Here is a 19,077-nt window from a genome sequence, read left to right as displayed (position 1 = left end):
GACTTAATGAAGTATCTTGTAACTTCATTTCATTCAATGATATTTCAAAGATTGAATCTATTCAAGTCTTATCTTGTAGTCTCATCAGTGTGATGAACTTTTGAAACTGATGATACCTTGAACGGTGGTAGTTCAAGTAGTATCCGGAAAAGATATAAGTATATTGGAGTATCTTGTAACTTCATCTTTTCAACTTATATCTGGTTAATGATTATCTTATGCATGACAAAGATTTTCACAAAAACGTTGAGACAATGCTAGATATATGAGATCACCTTGCAATGATATTTTTATACAGTTATAAACTGGAACTCTGTGTATATTATACATGTCAGAGGATTTCAAAGATTATGAAAAGTATATATACTTATATACTGAATATTTTGCGACTTAGTCGCGTTAAGATATCAACTTGGTTCATTTCTTCTTGACCAAGACTTTCATGAGTACTATGAGAATGCTCATATATTGTTAATTATTATATATATTATTTCGGTGGGCTTGTTGCTCACCCTTGCTTTCTTCTTTCATCACACAATAACAGATAGAAAAGATGAACAGGACCAAGCTTCCAATTCGCAAGCGGTTAGGAAACGTTCCGCAGTTTTCTGGAAGCATTGATGCCGCCGTAGCTGAGGTAGGAGCTACCAATAGGCTAGGTTTTCAACTATTGATGAACCAGGCTTATGTATAATATGAATTGTAATAATGGCAAGGAATATGTAAATTATTCAGAAACCCTTTTAAGGTGTAACGGTTTATAATTGTGGAATAAAATGACTTGTGTTATTTTGGTATTCATCTCTGAGACTATAACTTGTGGTGTGTGTGTGTGTATATTGTGGGGTCACAGTACTCAGTAGTTGGTTGACTGTTAAGATTAAGTATTGATAAGGGAAATGGAACTCGTGACAACCCGAATTCCCGACCCCGGATTTGGGGGTGTTACAGATATGACAATATCAATCTTGGGAATGTCATCATTAAAGAAGTAGCTCTGGTCTCAGGACTTAAACACAATCTGCTGAGTGTTAGTCAAATCTGTGACAGAGGTTATCATGTGGATTTATTTGAAGAACACTGTGAAGTTGTAAGTAAATCTACAGGCAAAGTTGTTCTGAAAGGATACAGGCATGGTAACATTTATGAAGCCAAGCTTTCAACAAGTACTGATGGTTCTGCAATCTGTCTGATGAGTAGAGCACCAATTGAAGAAAGCTGGAACTGGCACAAGAAACTCTCTCACTTAAATTTCAACAATATAAATGAACTAGTCAAGAAAGATCTTGTGAGAGGACTGCCAAAGTCAGTATTTGCTCCTGATGGTCTTTGTGATTCTTGTCAGAAGGCTAAACAAAGGAAATCTTCATTCAAGAGCAAGACTGAATCATCAATTCTTGAGCATTATCACCTACTACATGTTGATCTATTTGGTCCAGTGAATGTCATGTCTATTGCAAAGATTAAATATGCTATGGTCATAGTGGATGAGTTCACCAGATACACATGGGTGTATTTCTTTCACACAAAAAGTGAAACTACATCTATCTTGATTGATCATGTCAAGCAACTGGATAAATTGGTTAAAGACTCTGTGAAAATAATAAGAAGTGATAATGGCACCGAGTTCAAGAATTTTACAATGGAAGAGTTCTGCAAAGACCAGGGAATTAAGCAGGAATTTTCTGCTCCTGGAACTCCACAGTAAAATGGAGTTGTTGAAAGAAAGAATAGAACTCTCATTGAAGCTGCACAAACAATGCTTGATGAAGCAAAGCTTCCAACCTTTTTTTGGGCTGAAGCTGTGCAAACTGCTTGTTTTACTCAGAATGTAACACTCATTAACAAGCAAGGAAAGACACCATATGAGATGGTGAAGAAAAAGAAGCCAAATCTGAAGTATTTTCATGTATTTGGATGCAAGTGTTTTGTTCTTAAGACTCATCCTGAACAGCTATGCAAATTTGATCTAAAAGCTGATGAAGGAATCTTTGTTGGATATCCACTTTCCACAAAAGCCTTCAGAGTCTACAACTTGAGAACAAGGGTGGTCATGGAATCTATCAATGTCTCTTTTGATGATAAGAAGATTACTGGACTTGAAGATTTCAATGATCATGATCAGCTGAGATTCGAAAATGAAGAATTAAATTCTGATACTGAAAACCCTGACAGTCTAAGTCCTAATACTGCAAACTCTGATGGATTAAACGCTGATATCATTGAAAGTGTGGTGACTACGTCAAAGTAGAATGCACCTGTGCAGGGGGAGCATACTGAAGATACAACCACATCTCAAGAAGCATCAGAACATACAACTGGCTCTTCAAGTTCTGATTCATCAAGTTCTGATAAGCCAAGTTCTGATAGTTCTAAAAATTTAAATTCTGAAGGATCCAACTCAGAGAGCATAGTTTCAGGGGGGCGCATCAGAAAATGTTGATGAAGATAGCATGGATCATGGGGAAGCATCCAGTTCTAGAGAAAAACTTCCATCTGCAAGGAAGTGGACTAAATCACATACACCTGACTTAATAATTGGGAATACTGATGCAGGTGTCAGAACTAGAACAGCTACTTCAAGTGAATGTCTTTACAATTCTTTTCTTTCTCAGACTGAACCAAAGAAAGTGGAAGAAGCTCTTCAAGATGCTGATTGGGTGCAAGCAATGCAGGAAGAGTTAAATGAATTTGAAAGAAACAAAGTCTGGACCCTAGTGCCAAGACTAAAGAACAGATCTGTTGTTGGTACAAAGTGGGTGTTCAGAAATAAAACTGATAGTGATGGCATAATTACAAGGAATAAAGCAAGGTTGGTTGCAAAAGGATATTCTCAACAGGAGGGAATTGATTATGATGAAACATTTGCATCAGTTGTTAGATTGGAAGCCATAAGGATATTTTTGGCTTATGCTGCTCACAAAAAGTTTACTGTCTTTCAAATGGATGTGAAAAGTGCTTTTCTCAATGGAGAATTAGAGGAGGAAGTGTATGTTGAACAACATCCAGGCTTTGTAGATCCTAAATATCCAAATCATGTCTACAGGCTTGATAAAGCACTTTATGGCCTTAAGCAAGCTCCTAGAGCATGGTATGAGACTTTAGCTCAGTTTCTTCTGGAAAGTGGATTTAACAGAGGAACTATAGACAAAACATTGTTCTACCTCAACCATGAAAAAGACTTACTTTTGGTTCAGATATATGTTGATGATATCATCTTTGCTTCTACAAATGACAGACTTTGCAAGAAGTTAGCCAAACTGATGCAGTCAAGATATCAAATGAGTATGATGGGATAACTTAGCTATTTTCTGGGCCTTCAAGTCAAGCAGAATGAAGAAGGCACTTTTATTTTTCAAACCAAGTATACCAGAAACTTGCTGAAGAAATTTGGAATGCAAGATTGTTCAAGTGCATCCACTCCCATGGCCACTGCAACAAAACTGGATAAGGATACTGGTAAATCAGTAGATATTACTGATTACAGAGGTATAATTGGCTCTTTACTTTGTCTAACTACTAGTAGACCTGATATCATGTATGCTACCTGTCTTTGTGCAAGATTTCAAGCAGATCCAAGATAACCTCACTTAACAGCTGTGAAAAGAATCTTCAAGTACCTTAAGGGAACAGCTGATCTGGGATTGTGGTATCCCAGAGAATCAGATTTTAAACTAATAGGTTACTCAGATGCAGATTTTGCAGGTTGCAAAATTGACAGGAAAAGCACAAGTGGAAACTGCCAATTTCTTGGAGGTAGATTGGTTTCTTGGTTTAGCAAGAAACAAAAGTCAATTTGCACATCAACTGCAGAAGCAGAGTATATTGCTGCAGGAAGCTGTTGTGCACAGATTCTTTGGATGAAGAATCAGTTACTGGATTATGGGTTAACATATTTTAAAATCCCTATTTACTGTGATAATCAAAGTGCTATTGCTATGACAGGTAATCCAGTTCAACACTCAATGACAAAGCACATCAGCATTGGGTACCACTTTATAAGGGAACATGTGGATGAAGGTACAGTGGAATTGCACTTTGTTCCAACAGATCAACAACTAGCAGATATCTTCACAAAACCACTGTGTGAAGCTACTTTTACAAGATTGGTAAATGAACTTGGAATGGTTTCAGGTTCTTTCTCTAAATCTGCTTAGCTTTTGTTCTGCTGCATCAGACTTTATGATCAGTATTTACAAATATTACTAACTTTGTGTATTCTGTGCTTAATTGAAAATTGCTTAAGTACTGATTGTTGTCTGATGTGTATTTCTAAACTCTGATAGTGATATAACTGTTTCTGTGACTATTCAATCCTATGAGGATAGCTGTGCTAGATGCTGACCTAGTAGTCTTTAATATACTAGAGATCCCATGTTAGAAGTAATTATTTATGTGGAAATCTATTGACACAAGCAAATTCTGATATTGAGCTTAGTTAAGTTTACTTTGTCTATCTTATTACTAAGTCAAAAACTAGAATAATGCTTCTCATCTGTTAAGTTCTGGTGTTAGTAAATCTGCTGAATGTACTAAGTGCTTATAAACCTCACCTATCAAAAGAAAAAGGAAAAAGAACAAGGAATAAAAATCAGGTACTCCTTTGAGATCTAGAGTACAAATATGGAAGGGACGACCCAAGTGCATTGCTGGTATTAAGTAATATGCATCAGAAAAGCAAATAATTATTTTTCTTGGCGACTTTTCATACTCTATGATTACTGGAGAAATACTCTAATAACAGCATAAATTCTGATATGCAGTCGTGACTCACCTACACTGAGAAGCCACTGTAAAATGGAATTTCACAAGATGCATAAAATAAGCACAAAACAGTTGAGGTAGACTCATGCATGAACTCATTCAATAAGTAGGCTTCAGAATAATGACATATTTTAAGTAAAGTTCTTAGTTATGCCTTATTTCTATGATGTACTGAAGTGAATCAGACTTTACTCTTTGTCTGATATTTAGCTTAATGCACACACTTTCACTCCATATGAATGATGAAAATTACTGTGGTGATCAATGTTGTTTTAGATGAACAGTTTTTGTGTCAGATTACATACATTCTGAGGACAGGTTCTGATGAAAGTTCTGAAGAACCAAAATCAGAATTTGTGTGAAGAATTACAGAGATAGGCATTCACTTTTCGAGTTAAGAAATCATGTTCTGATGACTGTTAAGTTCTGATATAAGTCTAAGTGCTGATATTAAATTTTGATTCTTTACTTGACTTATTTATGGTTTAAATCTAAAACAGTCCCATTTTACATCAGAATATGTTCGGGTGAGATATTAACAGTCACTACTATTAGGGTTAGTGGTACACGTTCATGCCAAGTAATGTTTACTTGTTTCTTGTGCGCATTAAACCCTGTTTTACACTTCCAATGGCTATTTTTATTCTCCTCAGTCTAGGGAGACGAGGTAGAATTATTTCTACCTGTCAGCATTAAATTTCTTTTGTGTCTCCTGGCATTCTATTTCCTATATAAACCAACACTTCACTCCATCCAGCACATCTCTAAATTCCTCACAAACTCTCTCTCATTTACAACTCAAATTATAAAACTCATTTCTTCTTCACTCATCACAATCATGGTTAATTACAACTTAGCTCTGAACTATGATACTTTCTCTCTAACCATGAGCTGTCCAGAATGGCAGCAGGAATGGCATGTTACTGCCATTCCTGAAGAGGTTTGGGACTTTGTTCCCCAAGAGGTTCTGACAGACCTCCTGTTCTTCTATATGGATTACCATGGCCATGTTGAGCGACCGGAAGAAGAACGGTTGGAAGCTCTTCGACATCAGGAGCGAATCATTCGTCTCGCTGTTCTTTTTGTTGAAAGTAGGAAGAAGAAATAGGTTTTGTAGCTTAGGACAATATTGTAATTTTGTGCTGTAATTTCAATTTCATGGATGTATTTTCTCAATATATTAATGAAATTTTATATTTTTGCAAGATTTTGTCTCTGAGTTATTTGAAATTCTGATACATTTTTAAATCTTGATTTACCCATATTCTGATGACCGTTTTTATATTTTATACAAATCAAGTTCTGATTCTGACATGGCAGTACCTGTTTACTTGATGTATTTTTTTTTGGTCATTCTCTCACTTAGTGTATTTATATAGAATATTGGTCTCGCAGTAAAATTAATTTTTAAGTGGGAACAGTTTAAATTTTAAATTAAAACTGAACTACCTTAATTAATGGGATTACTTGGTAAGTGGAACGGTTTTTCCTTGAAAAACTGCATGTGATAAGTAATGATTACTGTTTTCCCGTGCCCATTAATTATTCTTTACTGCTGCATGTCTGACAGGTGTCCAACGATTACTTTTTCTACCGTGTATAAGTAAAAGAGAGAGAAGATTGTAAAATCTTTTATTTACTTTCACACTTTATCTCTCTTTTCTTTACTTCTATTCTATCTCATCTCCTGACGTTTTTTTACAGACATTTTGTCAAACACCTTACAGGCAAACTTATTTCTTAAGTTTTCTCATGGCACCTAAGGATTTGATTATAGATGGAGCCAAGTTTGTTCCCAACAACTATGCTGCAATCTTAAACCATGATGAAGCTCCATCTGATTTGTACTTTGTGCAAGATCTTATAGCACACAGTGAGACTGGGTATGCATTGATCCAGCCTCAAGTCATTTCCAGCCAACAAGTTCTGACGTTTTGGCGAACTGGGCATTTTGATAATGGTGGTGCTACTGGTACTCCAAGCATCATTTTCGAAGTAAATGATGTTGAGCATGTGGTAACTCCTGGAGCAGTTCGTAAAGCTCTACACTTACCAGAAGGCTGTGTTTTCTCAACAGCGGAGGAACCAGTTCTACAACAGCTCATGGCCAATTTGGGGTATGAGAAGAGTTTGGCCAAGCTTGGACAGTTGTAAAGAGCACATATCAGAAAGGAATGGAGCTTTTTCTTCGACTGCATCACTAAAGCATTCAGCAATAAGTGTTCCAACTTTGATGCCATTCCTATTATAAGTCAGCACATCGGGTATGCTATTATTCACCAAACTCATTTTGATTATACAAGTGTTGTGCTAGGCTTTATAGGGGATAGGATGACAGAGGATAGGAATGTAGTATACTTTGCTAGATTCTGTCAGCTTATATATACTTTTTGTTGTGCTAATGAACCTCAACCAGCCAGTTCTTTATTTCCACCCTTTAAACTTGCAAAACGGGCTTTTAATGACTTGGTAAATGCTGACCTTAAGAAAAAGGTGGTTAGACCCTTACAGATACCTCAGACTGTAAAACAAATCTTGGTAAATGCTGATCCTCTAACCTATAGATCTGTTTACCCTGATGTTCAACCCACCACCACATCCCAGACACCACAACAACCATCAGAACATACCACACATACTCCTGAACCTACTCAACCCTCTATCCGAATACATCTCAAACCTTCACAAATAACTCAACCTTCATCATCAGCACATACCGTGAAGCCTTCATCTTCCAAGCCCAAGAGGACAAAGAGTGTACCTCAGACACCACAGAAGAGAAGGAGGATTGTTCTGAGAGATGAGTCAGACAGTGATGAACAGGTTTCTGTATCAGAACCTGTTATTAAAGAAGCTGAGAAGGTCCCTTCTCAGAAGGATACTGGAATTGGGGGATCTAAGCTTTTCAAAAGGATTAGAAGAATGTCTTATGCTGAAACTCCCAAGGAATCTTCTTCTTCAAAGAGATACAAGAAACAGAGGGCTCACAGGCCAATTTCAGATGATGAGGAAGCAGCAGCTAAGGAAGGAGATCAGGAATCTCTGATCTCACAAGAGCCAAAATTTGCTGAAGCTACTGCTACAGATAAAGCATCTACACCACCTGTGTCTCATGTACATGAACCGATATCTACTGCAGACCCAGGCACAAGTGCTGAAATTGATAATCACAACCTGGTTGTGCCTGAGGTTCTCTACTTAGAAGCTCCAACAGCTCCAATTAATCCATCAACAACACCAATTACTGATGCTAATGAAACTCCAGAATTGTCTACAACACCTTTTCTGCATCTAGACATTGAAGATCAGACTATAGGTGAGCATCAAAATATGGCTGTTGATCAGAACTTGGAAGCAGATCAGCACTTAGAGGATGATGTTGAAGCCTCAATTGCTTCTCATACTGTTCTTTTAACAGAAGATGTTAAATCTGTAAGTTCTGATGCTGTAAATGCTGATACTACTGGTGATGCTGCTATAAATGAAGATGCTACTGTAGCTGGTCCATCAGGGCATGCACCTCAACAAACTGTTCACAAAAGTGAGATAGTCAAGAAGTTTGTTACAGGGGAAGCACCAGTACCTTGGAGTGAAACTCCTAGAGGATAGGAGTGGACTAAGGAGTGGAACACAGTTACCTTTGTTCCATCTGAAAAAATTCTTGCTGAGCACTTGGCAAAAGCTGATAAGATGCTAATTAATGATGATTTCAAGACACAGCTAAGAGTTACTGCACTTACTACAAGGAACCTTCAAGGTCAACAGTCTATCACTCCAGACAAGTTGAACATGGTTCAAAAACTCTTAATGCAGCAAGATACACTTGTCAAGCTGGACAAGAAAAACTTTTTCAAACCTACCTTTGACAGAGTTGCTTACATTGAGAAGACCCAAGAGAAGTAACAATCTCAGATTGATGAAATTTTGAAAAATCAAGCTTCTCAGCAATCTCAACTCGATGAAATCCAATCCTCAGTGGAATTACTTGTCTCTCTTCTTTTACCTGCTGATGCCAAAAAGGGGGAGAAGGTAATTAAGTCCAAATGCAAAACTGTTAAGACACTGAAGGGGAAGGATGATGAAAAAGATGACCAGGGAAACTCTGGAATGGGTGGAGGTCATAGTCAAGGTAAAGGTCTCTCATCAAGAAGAGCTAAAGCTACAAGTCATAGAACAAGTTCTGATACTGGAAAACGAATTACTTCTGGTACTAGTAAAAGAATAAGTTCTGATGAACTTTTGGATCTTGATGAAGAAATTTCAAGACAGTTATTTCTGAAAGAAAATCCAGGGATGGACTTTGAGAGTCTGATGGAAGAAGAAGCTAGACTTAAGTCAGAAAAGGTCAATTTTAAATATGAAAATTCTGTTGGTAAAAAGAAACTTCCTAAGGCCAAAGGCATTGTGATAAGAGAAAGGACAAATCTTGAGGCAACCAAGGCTAAATCACAATTACAGATAGATCCAAGGTCCAAAGGCAAAGAAAAAGTTGGTGAACCTATAAAGGTTTATGAGCCTCCTGTGGATGAAGAAATTACTGTTGAAGATGCTGATCTTACACTGACTTCAAGAAAGATTTCTAAGACAACCTCTGACATGGCTCAAGTTGTTCAGAGTCAAGATTTAGTTAGTTCTGATATTACAAAGAAGCAAGTAACCTCTGACATAGCTCAAGTTGACTTGATATCAGAAGATTAATCAAAGGAAACCTCTGACATTGCTCATGTTAAATCCTCAAAGTTAGTCCTACCAGGATTCACCAAAGCCAAACAGACTCAACCTTTGAAGACTGCTGCAAGTGGTTTTGAAGCGAGAGTGGTTACTGGAAAGGAAGCAAGAGATAAATCCGGATTGGGTAGTGCTGATGAAAGAAGAGTACTGAACACAACCAATGATCCAACTTCCTTAAGTGAACCAGGTGTTGGAGCAACTCCTGAAAGATTGAATCAACTAGAATCTGTACAGATGGTTTACCATACCTACTTGAAAGAACACATCTTGTTATATTTCATGACAGATGGTAGGGTTTACTATATAAGGGAAAATGTTATTCCACTGAAGTATTTTGAAGAACTGGAACATGTTTTATTTTTACTTCAAGTGAATGACAGAATAACAGAAAGTGCTGCAAACTATTTGAAGAATCAAATTCAGAGACAGAAAAGGCTTTATTCTGTAAAGTCTGACATCACATATCTTCCAAAGTACAGAGATCACAAGGGTGATATCGTTGAGATGAAGCCTAACTCTGCTAAGATTATAACTACCTTTCTGGGTTATAAGGCTGTAGAATTCAATCTTGAGTCTGACAAGGCGTATTTGATCAGACTGGATCAGGACATAAGGAAAGCTAGAATTAATGATCTCAGGGCTGCTATCTTCCAAACTGGTGAAGATTCTGCAGAGCTTAAAGATGCTAAAAGGAGGATGATTGATGAACTCAGATATACTGAGAGATGTTTGTTAAAGAACTATCTCAGAACAACTCCTGACGTCAGAGAGATCAGAAAGTGAAGCCAAGTCAAGATCTACAACTCCTCAAATTCTGATATGAATACAGACTGAAGTTGTTATCAGAAGTTAAAGTTGGTAAAGCTTTAAGGACTGTAAGTTGTAGTTATCTAGTCAATTTCTCATGCATTTGTACTTAATATTTTTGACATCATCAAATATCTATTAAACTTGTTTATTATGTTAATTTACAAGTCGGGGGAGATTGTTAGATATATTTGATAATGTCATGTCTAATATGATTTGTGTTTAGTTTTCAGATCTTACTTAAACAGGACAAATTAATACTTAACTGAAATCAGCACTTATACTGAAGTCAGAACTTAAGTCATCAGTACTTAAGGTTCAGGAGATATTTATCAGAAGATAATATCAGGACTTAAAGGAAACGTTCAGATAAGGAAGGCCGCTGATTGAAGGAAGAGAAGATCAAGACAAACGTAAGACGAGATATGCATGAAGAAGAAATTCTATGAATAATAGAATACTTGGAAGAAAAGATATCTGATTGATATATTTTAGGAAGCAGAATTATATTCCATATCAATTAGCGATTATCTTATAACTGTGTTGTATATAAACACAGACATAGGGTTTACACTAAAAGTGTTATCATTATCGAGAATATTATTCATTGTAACCCTAGCAGCTCTCATGATAATTGTTCATCACTGAGAGAGGACAGTTCCATATTGTAACAGAGTTTATTGCTTTGAATAAAGTCTGTTTTCTATTACTTGTGTTATTAGTTATCGATTTGATTGTGCTATACACTGTATTCAACCCCCTTCTACAGTGTGTGTGACCTAACAAAATAAAACAATGAATTCTGATTTAGGTATTTGATACCACTGCATAATACACCACATGTTATTCATGAAGACGACGATTATAAGCAAAAATGTCGTAAACTTGGTGTTATGCCATAATTTGGCATAATCCAAATTTCTAATATTTAATAATTTTTAATTCAAATTAATAATTAATTGCTTATTGACAAGTAATATCCTCTCCCTAAAACGAGGAAAAATCAATCACAATCAATGTTTGTATGATATATAATTTTAACAGTTTACTTGTGGGTCATCGTCGTTTAATCCTTCATCAATGTTCAACATTGCTTTCTCTATTTCTTTATCTTCAATCCATAAATTTCAGTTTACTTGTATTAAGTCCTATCAATTTACATAAGAAATAAACAAATAAAAGTTAGTATCAAAGAGTAAAAAACTAATACATAAACAAAGTCTTAAAAAAAACTAAAATACACACATGATAATATGGAAACAATTGAGATGAAGGAGGTGAGGTGATTAAATTTGATTAAGAGATATATGTAAATTGAAATTTTAGTGAAGTGAGATGAGAGAAAATAATAGATGAAAGAGGGGAGATGGAGATGAAATGAGGTTAAAAAGAGAGAAGAGAGAATAAGTAGAGGATGAGTATAATTTTGAATTTTCGGATTTGGCAAAAAAATTGAATTTTGATTTAGGCGCCAACTTTCAAATTTTTGAATTTTTTGAAAATTTTGGGCATTTCCTACCGAATTGCGGTAGGTTATAAGTTTGTATGAAAATTTTAAATTTTTTAGTTTGGAGCCAATTGAATTTAAATTTTGATTTGGGCGCCAACTTTCAAATTTTTGAAACTTTTGGGCATTTCCTACCGAGTTGCGGTAGGTTATGAGTTTGAATGAAAAAAATTTAATTTTTTTAGTTTGGGGCCATGTTGGTTTTAGCAGTTTATTTTTTAATATTCATTATAAATCATTGAAAATGAAATTGAGCAATTTTAATTTTTTGTGTACATTAGGATAATTGTTTTAACATCCGAACGGTTAGATCATTGAAATTTTTATTTTTAATAAATAATTATGTAACCCTAATTTAACCCCTAAATTTCAATCCCTAAATGCACAACATCTTTTATTCAAAATTTTAAAAAGTTATTTTTTGTTGAATTTCTTTTATTATTTTTTTGGTTGAGTTGAATTGTTATCATTTCGTTGAAAACTTATGTTTGTTAAAATATAATTGCAAATAAAGTTAAAAAAATTCTAATTTTTTGCATACATGATTACTTTGAAATAATATGGGCATGCATGAGTTTGGATTGTCGAAACAAATTTGTAAAAACCGTAATCTAATCCCTAAACCCTTTTATATTTAAAAAATCATTAATTATATCACATGATTAATTATTTTTACCGTACTTAATAAGTGATCCAACTTATTAATTAATTATTTTAACCCTTTGAAAATATTTATGAATGATCCAACCTTAGAGATGTCAATATCTATATATTTCAGTGATATGACAAAAAAATTTAAAAAAATAAATATATTTGGTTTGCTATTTTAATAGTCAACTAATAGTTTGACCAATACTTCTTACTATTGTTGGTCCAATATCGATGTTTCAATTTTTTAAAAATATTTATGAATGATCTAAGTTTACAGATGTCAATATATATATATATATATATATATATATATATATATATTCTAGTGATATGATAAAAATTTTAGAAAAAAATAAATGTATTTAATTTGTTATTTTAACAGTCAACTAGTAGTTTGACCAGTACTTTTTCAAATTTTTAAATTTTTTTAATGAATGATCCAACCTTACAGATGTCAATATCTATATAATTTAGTGATATGATAAAAAAATTAAAATAAAAAAATATATTTGGTTTGCTATTTTAACTGTGAACTAATAGTTTCACTACTACTTCCTACTAGTATTTAGTCTCATGCTGATGTTTCGATTTTTTAAAAAATGTTTATGAGTGATCCAAACTTACAGATGTCAATATCTATATATTAGTGATATTATAAAAAATTTAGAAAAAAATAAATGTATATGGTTTGTTATTTTAACAGTCAACTAGTAGTTTGACCAGTCCTTTTTACTAGTGTTTAGTCATATACCGATGTTTCGGATTTTTAAAAAATATTTTTGAATGATCCAGCCTTATAGATGTCAATATCTATATATTTCAGTGATATGATAAAAAATTTAGAAAAAAATAAATGTATGTGGTTTGCTATTTTAACAGTCAACTAGTAGTTTGACCAGTACTTCTTACTAGTGTTAGTCCAATATCGATGTTTTGATTTTTAAAAAATATTTATGAAATATCCAACCTTACAGATGTCAATATCTATATATTTTAGTGATATGATAAAATTTTTAGAAAAAAATAAATGTATTTGATTTGCTATTTTAATAGTCAACTAGTAGTTTGACTAGTACTTCCTAGTAGTGTTTAGTCCCATACCAATGTTTCATTTTTTTTTAAAAAATGTTTATAAATCATCAAACCTTACAGATGCCAATATATATATATATATTTTAGTGATATGATAAAAATGACACATTGGAGAAAACATGTTTAACGAGAGAACGATTTTTAAACTTCTTAATCTTTTATTTATTGTTTAAAATATATTTATATTATGAAATCATTGCAAATGAAGTAAAAAAGTTATAATTTTTTGCATATATGGTAACTTCGAAGTAATATCGACATTCGTACGGTTGGATCATTGAAATGAAATTTATAAAAAAAGTGTTGTCTAACCCTAATCTAACCCCTAAATTTGATTATATTAAAAATGATTAATAGTTGGTAGGAAATGTAACTAGTTGGTAGGAAATGTAACTAGTCATTTCCTACCGCTTCTTGGTAGGTAAAATCATGTGGCATAAAGCCAATCACAAGCCAACACATTTGTCTATTAGTGCTGAGTAGACAAGCTCATTTCCTACCACATCGAAGTGGTAGAAAATGAGTCCTACAAGACCCATTTCCTACCAACATCGGTAGGAAATGAGATGCACAAAACCTAATGCAGTAGTGCGGTAGGAAAAACTTTACTTAAAACAATGTCGTTTTATGAGTGACAAACTTGCTGGAAAAATGATGTGGAAAAGTGGGTTTACCTTTGTTAGGAAATGAATAACACACAGAGGGGGGGATGAATGTGTTTTACTGTTTTTAGGCTTTTCTTAAATCTTTTATGGTTGAACAAAGTAAATTAAAATTGTAGTGAAAGTGTGTTCATGCATAAAATAAATTTGCAAGAATAAATAACACAGATCTTTAATACTCACTTAATTTTATATTAAAATTAAGAATGTTTTGCTAAAAAATTTCTAGGCTCTTTGTTGATAAAGAGCTTAGCTTCTACTTGAGAGTGTTACAAGATTTTCTATCTAAGTTGTTATAATTGACTAAAGGACCAGTGTTAACTTTATAATTCAGTTAACTGCTGGTTTACATAGTGTACAATAAGACATGCTATTTGCTTTAGTAAAAAATCACTTGTCACTTCTATTTATAAAAAAATATATCTTCTATTTCTGGCTAAGCATATCTTTAGCATCCTGTGATTATCTTGATCTTCCTTTATCAGTTAATCTTCACCATTGATCTTGCACATTCTTCAAGCTGCTTTTTGTAGACTTATCAATCCAGCTGTTTGAATTGTTTATTGATTGTTAATCTTGGATATTGAACTGATCTGCAATTTTTTACTTTGAGATTTTACCTCGAGATCACCAGTTTGATCTATAGAGAACTTGACATCTCGATAAGTATATTGTCTTATCGAGATCTCTAGTACTCTATAGTTAATTTGGCTTGTAGAGGTCTCAAGTTCTCTATAAGAGAATTTGACTTGTCGAGATCTCTAGTCTTCATATCTTCACTTGACTTATCGATAACTCTGAGTTCTCTAGTGGCTTCTTGACTTGTCTATATCTCAGAGTTCTCTAGTCAAATTTGACTTGTCGATATCTCAGAGTTCTCTAGTGAATTTTGACTTATCGATATTTCTGAGTTCTCTAGTGGAATTTGACTTATCGATAACTTAGAGTTCTCTAATGAATGTTGACTTGTCGATAACTCTGAGTTCTCTAGTGAAGAAATGACTTGTCGATATCTCCAATCTCCATGTCTTCAATTTGGCTTATCGATATCTCTGAGTTCTCTATAAGCTTTTTTGAGTTCTCTATAAGTCATTCTGAGTTCTCTATAAGTCATTCTGAAATTCTTGAATGACTTCTCTATAACACTTAATATGTGACTTGTAGAGATCTTGACTTAGAATATTTTTCCTAAAACGGATTTATTCAACTCCAAGCTTCTTCATAATTCTTCTGAGGCATAATCTTCTTGATCTTCTTTCAGATAGAATTCTTAGGCTTAACACTGTTTATAGAAAAAGATTCCAGTCTGCTACTTTGACATTTTTATAGACTATAAGTGTTACAAGTACAAAATACAAATTTAGATAACAATACAACTTACTTAGGGTTGACAAATTGTCTTAGTCTTGTTAAGGTACAGGCATGTCTTGCACAACAATCTCCCCCAATTTGTGAGAAGATTGCTTAACACAAATTCATGTCAGTTAACAAGACTAACCCCAAGTTTAAAATGATGGAAAATAAAATTAATACACAAAGCTTGATAGAATTACATCTTTTGTACAACATAAGATTTACAAGGTTCAAGGGTTACAAGTATCAGGTAAAGACAATTTTTGTATCTGCTTCTTCCCTAAGAACATTTTTCAAGTGATATAGAATTTCAAGTTCTTTTATGATAGGTGTTCCACTTAGAGCTTCTACAAGTTTTTGTCATGCTACCTTGGGATAACTTGAGAATCCAAGAGCTTTAATGTTTAGAAATTTCCCATCTTTAGAGATTCTGCTCATTCCTTTGGCTTTTAGCTCTTCTGATCTTTCTATATACATCTCTATTTCTTCATCATACTTCATCCTTCGCTCTTCAGCTTCAACCTCATTTCTCTTATTTGTTTCCTCCCTTTCAATCATCCATTCAGCTAAAACTGATCTCCATGCCCTTGTAGCAGTATCCTTGTCCTTTAGCAAACTTATCACTCTCTTAATTTCTATGGGAGACAGAGAATTCATTAAGTCATTGCCAAGAAAAGTGAAGGACCCGTCTTCAAAATAAATTCTGATTTCTCCCAGGGATACAACCCAAACTTTAACTATTTCTTCAGCTAGATGTTGGAAATAATCTTCACCTGAGGCGCACCAATTTAGAGGTAGAAATTCAGACTCCTTAAAACAGTTCCAAATGGCCCTTTCAGTGACTTCTCCTTTCTTTGTAGGCTTGACTTTCTTAGGCTTTCTCCCAATAGATTTGTGCTTGATTTTCAGTGAGGGTTTGGCTAAAGGTAGGGTTGTCATTTTCTTGAGATTTGTCTGGCTTGTGATGATTGGAATTTTTAGGAAAGAGTTGGCTGTTTGTTTGTACAGAAATTTTGGCTTTGAGGTTTGAGGTGGTTTGATGTTTGAGATAGTTGACGTTGTAGGTTGAGCTGAGGTTTGAGTAGGTTGTGTTTGGATTTTTAGAGTTTGCTGTGGTTCTGAACTATCATGATTCTTTTTGCTCCTCCTCTTACTTCATCTTTCTTATCATCCTCCTTCTCCTTTTCACTACCCTTGCTACCAGATGGCTTAGTGGACTGACTTGGATTTGAACCAGTAGGATTTTGATCATCTTTCTTCTACTCATCATCATCCAAGTCATCCTTGTTGATTTGAGTTTTGGGCAAGTTGGATTCAGCATCATTCAAATACCTCCTCAACAACTTTATCATCTCCATGTCATCAAAGTTCTTGTTCTTCTTGGTTTTTAAACCAATTTCTAGGATCATGATAAGCTTCTTGTTACTCATGATACACTGTTTGGGGATCTGACAGTGTTTGAATTGTTTGGTGTTTGGACAGATGTATGCTATACCCTGGTTGGCTGTAGATATGCTTCAGGAAAAGCAGCCACTTGAGCATTTCTCAATTCAGTTAATAGCAAGGTATCTTCATGAGTTATAACTTTGACTTTGTTGATGAAGATATCCAACTCAGATGCCCTCCTTGAGACAAGGTAATTGAGGGACACATGCATACATCTGTCTGTACCTGAGTCATTAGCATTGATCACTATCTTTTTTTGCTAAAATTTGTCTTGATTGACCATGATCACTTTTATGAAATTAATTGTCTTGTCCAGGGCCTTTTTGTATGTGAAGTGATTGTTGCTTTAGGGCCTTGAGTAGTTCATCAAATTCTCTGATCAGACTAGGTCCTTCATCAGCCCTAATAAGTCTCTCCATGTCAAGATCTACTTCTTTATTCAATTTCTTTTCAGCACCCTGAACCTGTTGAGATGATCTTGATTGTGCCAATCTAGCATCTATCTCCCCCTTAGTCTTGTTAGAAGGCATGAGGAGGGGAGTAGGAATTTCAGGCCTTATCTGTTCAGGTAGAGAAGGGAGTGGTATGTTGAGTTTGCCCATGATGGCTCCCAAAGCTATAAAATTCTACATTTGAAGATGCTTATGAGAGTCCATTAGGGTCTGGATGTCTGTTTGTTGGCTTTTGACAAGAGATGTCAGGGCTTGAACTTATACAGTGAGTGAAGAGTTGGAGTCTTGCAATGCTGAGACTTGGCCTTGTAGATATTGAATCTGTAGATTTGTTGAAGTAGATGTAGGTTGATGAGAGCTTGATGTGGAGATAGTAGTAGATGATCCAAATATAGCTTGCACAAATTTCTGAATCTCATCCATGACCAAAGGAGAAGGAGTGTATCTTGCTGTGTGCATATGATCCAACTTCAACCTTGTGTCATTAGATTTAGTGATATGATTTTGAACTTGATTGTGCAAGGCTACAAAAGAGTCCTTGAGTTGAGTTATACTTTTATCAACCCCACTGAGATCATATCTAGACATTTATTCTAAGAAGGTTTTGAATTGATTTTTAATCTCAGTTTGAAAGGGAATGATTTCATCCATCTTTTCTCTTACCATCTTCCTGATCTGTCTTTATGACCAGTTAATTTGACTTCAAGAGCTTTACCAAAAGGGTGAAAACCTTGAGCTAAGATTTGTGCACTTCTGTGACTACATCATACACTTCTTGTGGAGTCAAGGCCTTTCCATTGCTTCCAAGGATTGTAACATACTCTTCCCTGAATCTGGCCAAGACTTGATCCATCTCCAACACAAAATCTTGGGATCGCCATGCATCCACATTACCATCCTGTTCTTCATCATTTATAATCTTCTCTTTTGGTTTTTAACATCTTCATTGTAGGTGAGCAAGATGGCCTGATAGTCTTGATTGCTCATATCAGAAGTGAGTAGATGTTGAGATATGTTGGCCAGTCCATAAATCTGCTTCACTAGTAGATCATCTACAGAGGTTGGTTGAGAGCCAGATTCTTGCATCCACTGAGAGAGAATATGAGGTTGTTGAGGTTGTGAAGTAGATGGTTCAGAAACACCTGTGATTGGAGTCACAGTTTTACTCACAGATTGCTCTATGGTTATGGCTATTTATTGTTCCTCACTAGGTGTGGGAACCTCCAATTGAATTGGAGGGGACTTGACTGGGTTAATGCCATGTGCACCGGTCTCAAACCCTTATGTATCTTGCAACACAGTGGCACTTGAATGTTCTATACTTACCTCCCTTAAGACTGGATCATTGGCAATTGTACTCCTAGCATCAACTGCCAAGGCAATCTCTGCTAGGGTTTTGAGGGGAGTTGTCCCTACATGAGGAACCTCCAATTGAATTAGAGAGGATTTAGGTAGCCCCCCCTCAGGATTACTACCCTCAAACCTTATAGTCTGTGAAGACTGATTGGCACATTAAGGTGCATTTTGTGTTTCCATGGGGTCTTCAGTGAAAACTGATGAATCCCCCATGTTTGTGATGGTGTCAGCAAGGTCTACCCCATCTAGTAGCCTC

This window comes from Apium graveolens, chromosome 10, assembly GCF_009905375.1.
Source record: "Apium graveolens cultivar Ventura chromosome 10, ASM990537v1, whole genome shotgun sequence".
NCBI classification, from domain to species: Eukaryota; Viridiplantae; Streptophyta; class Magnoliopsida; order Apiales; family Apiaceae; genus Apium; species Apium graveolens.
This window is presented reverse-complemented; position numbering follows the sequence as displayed.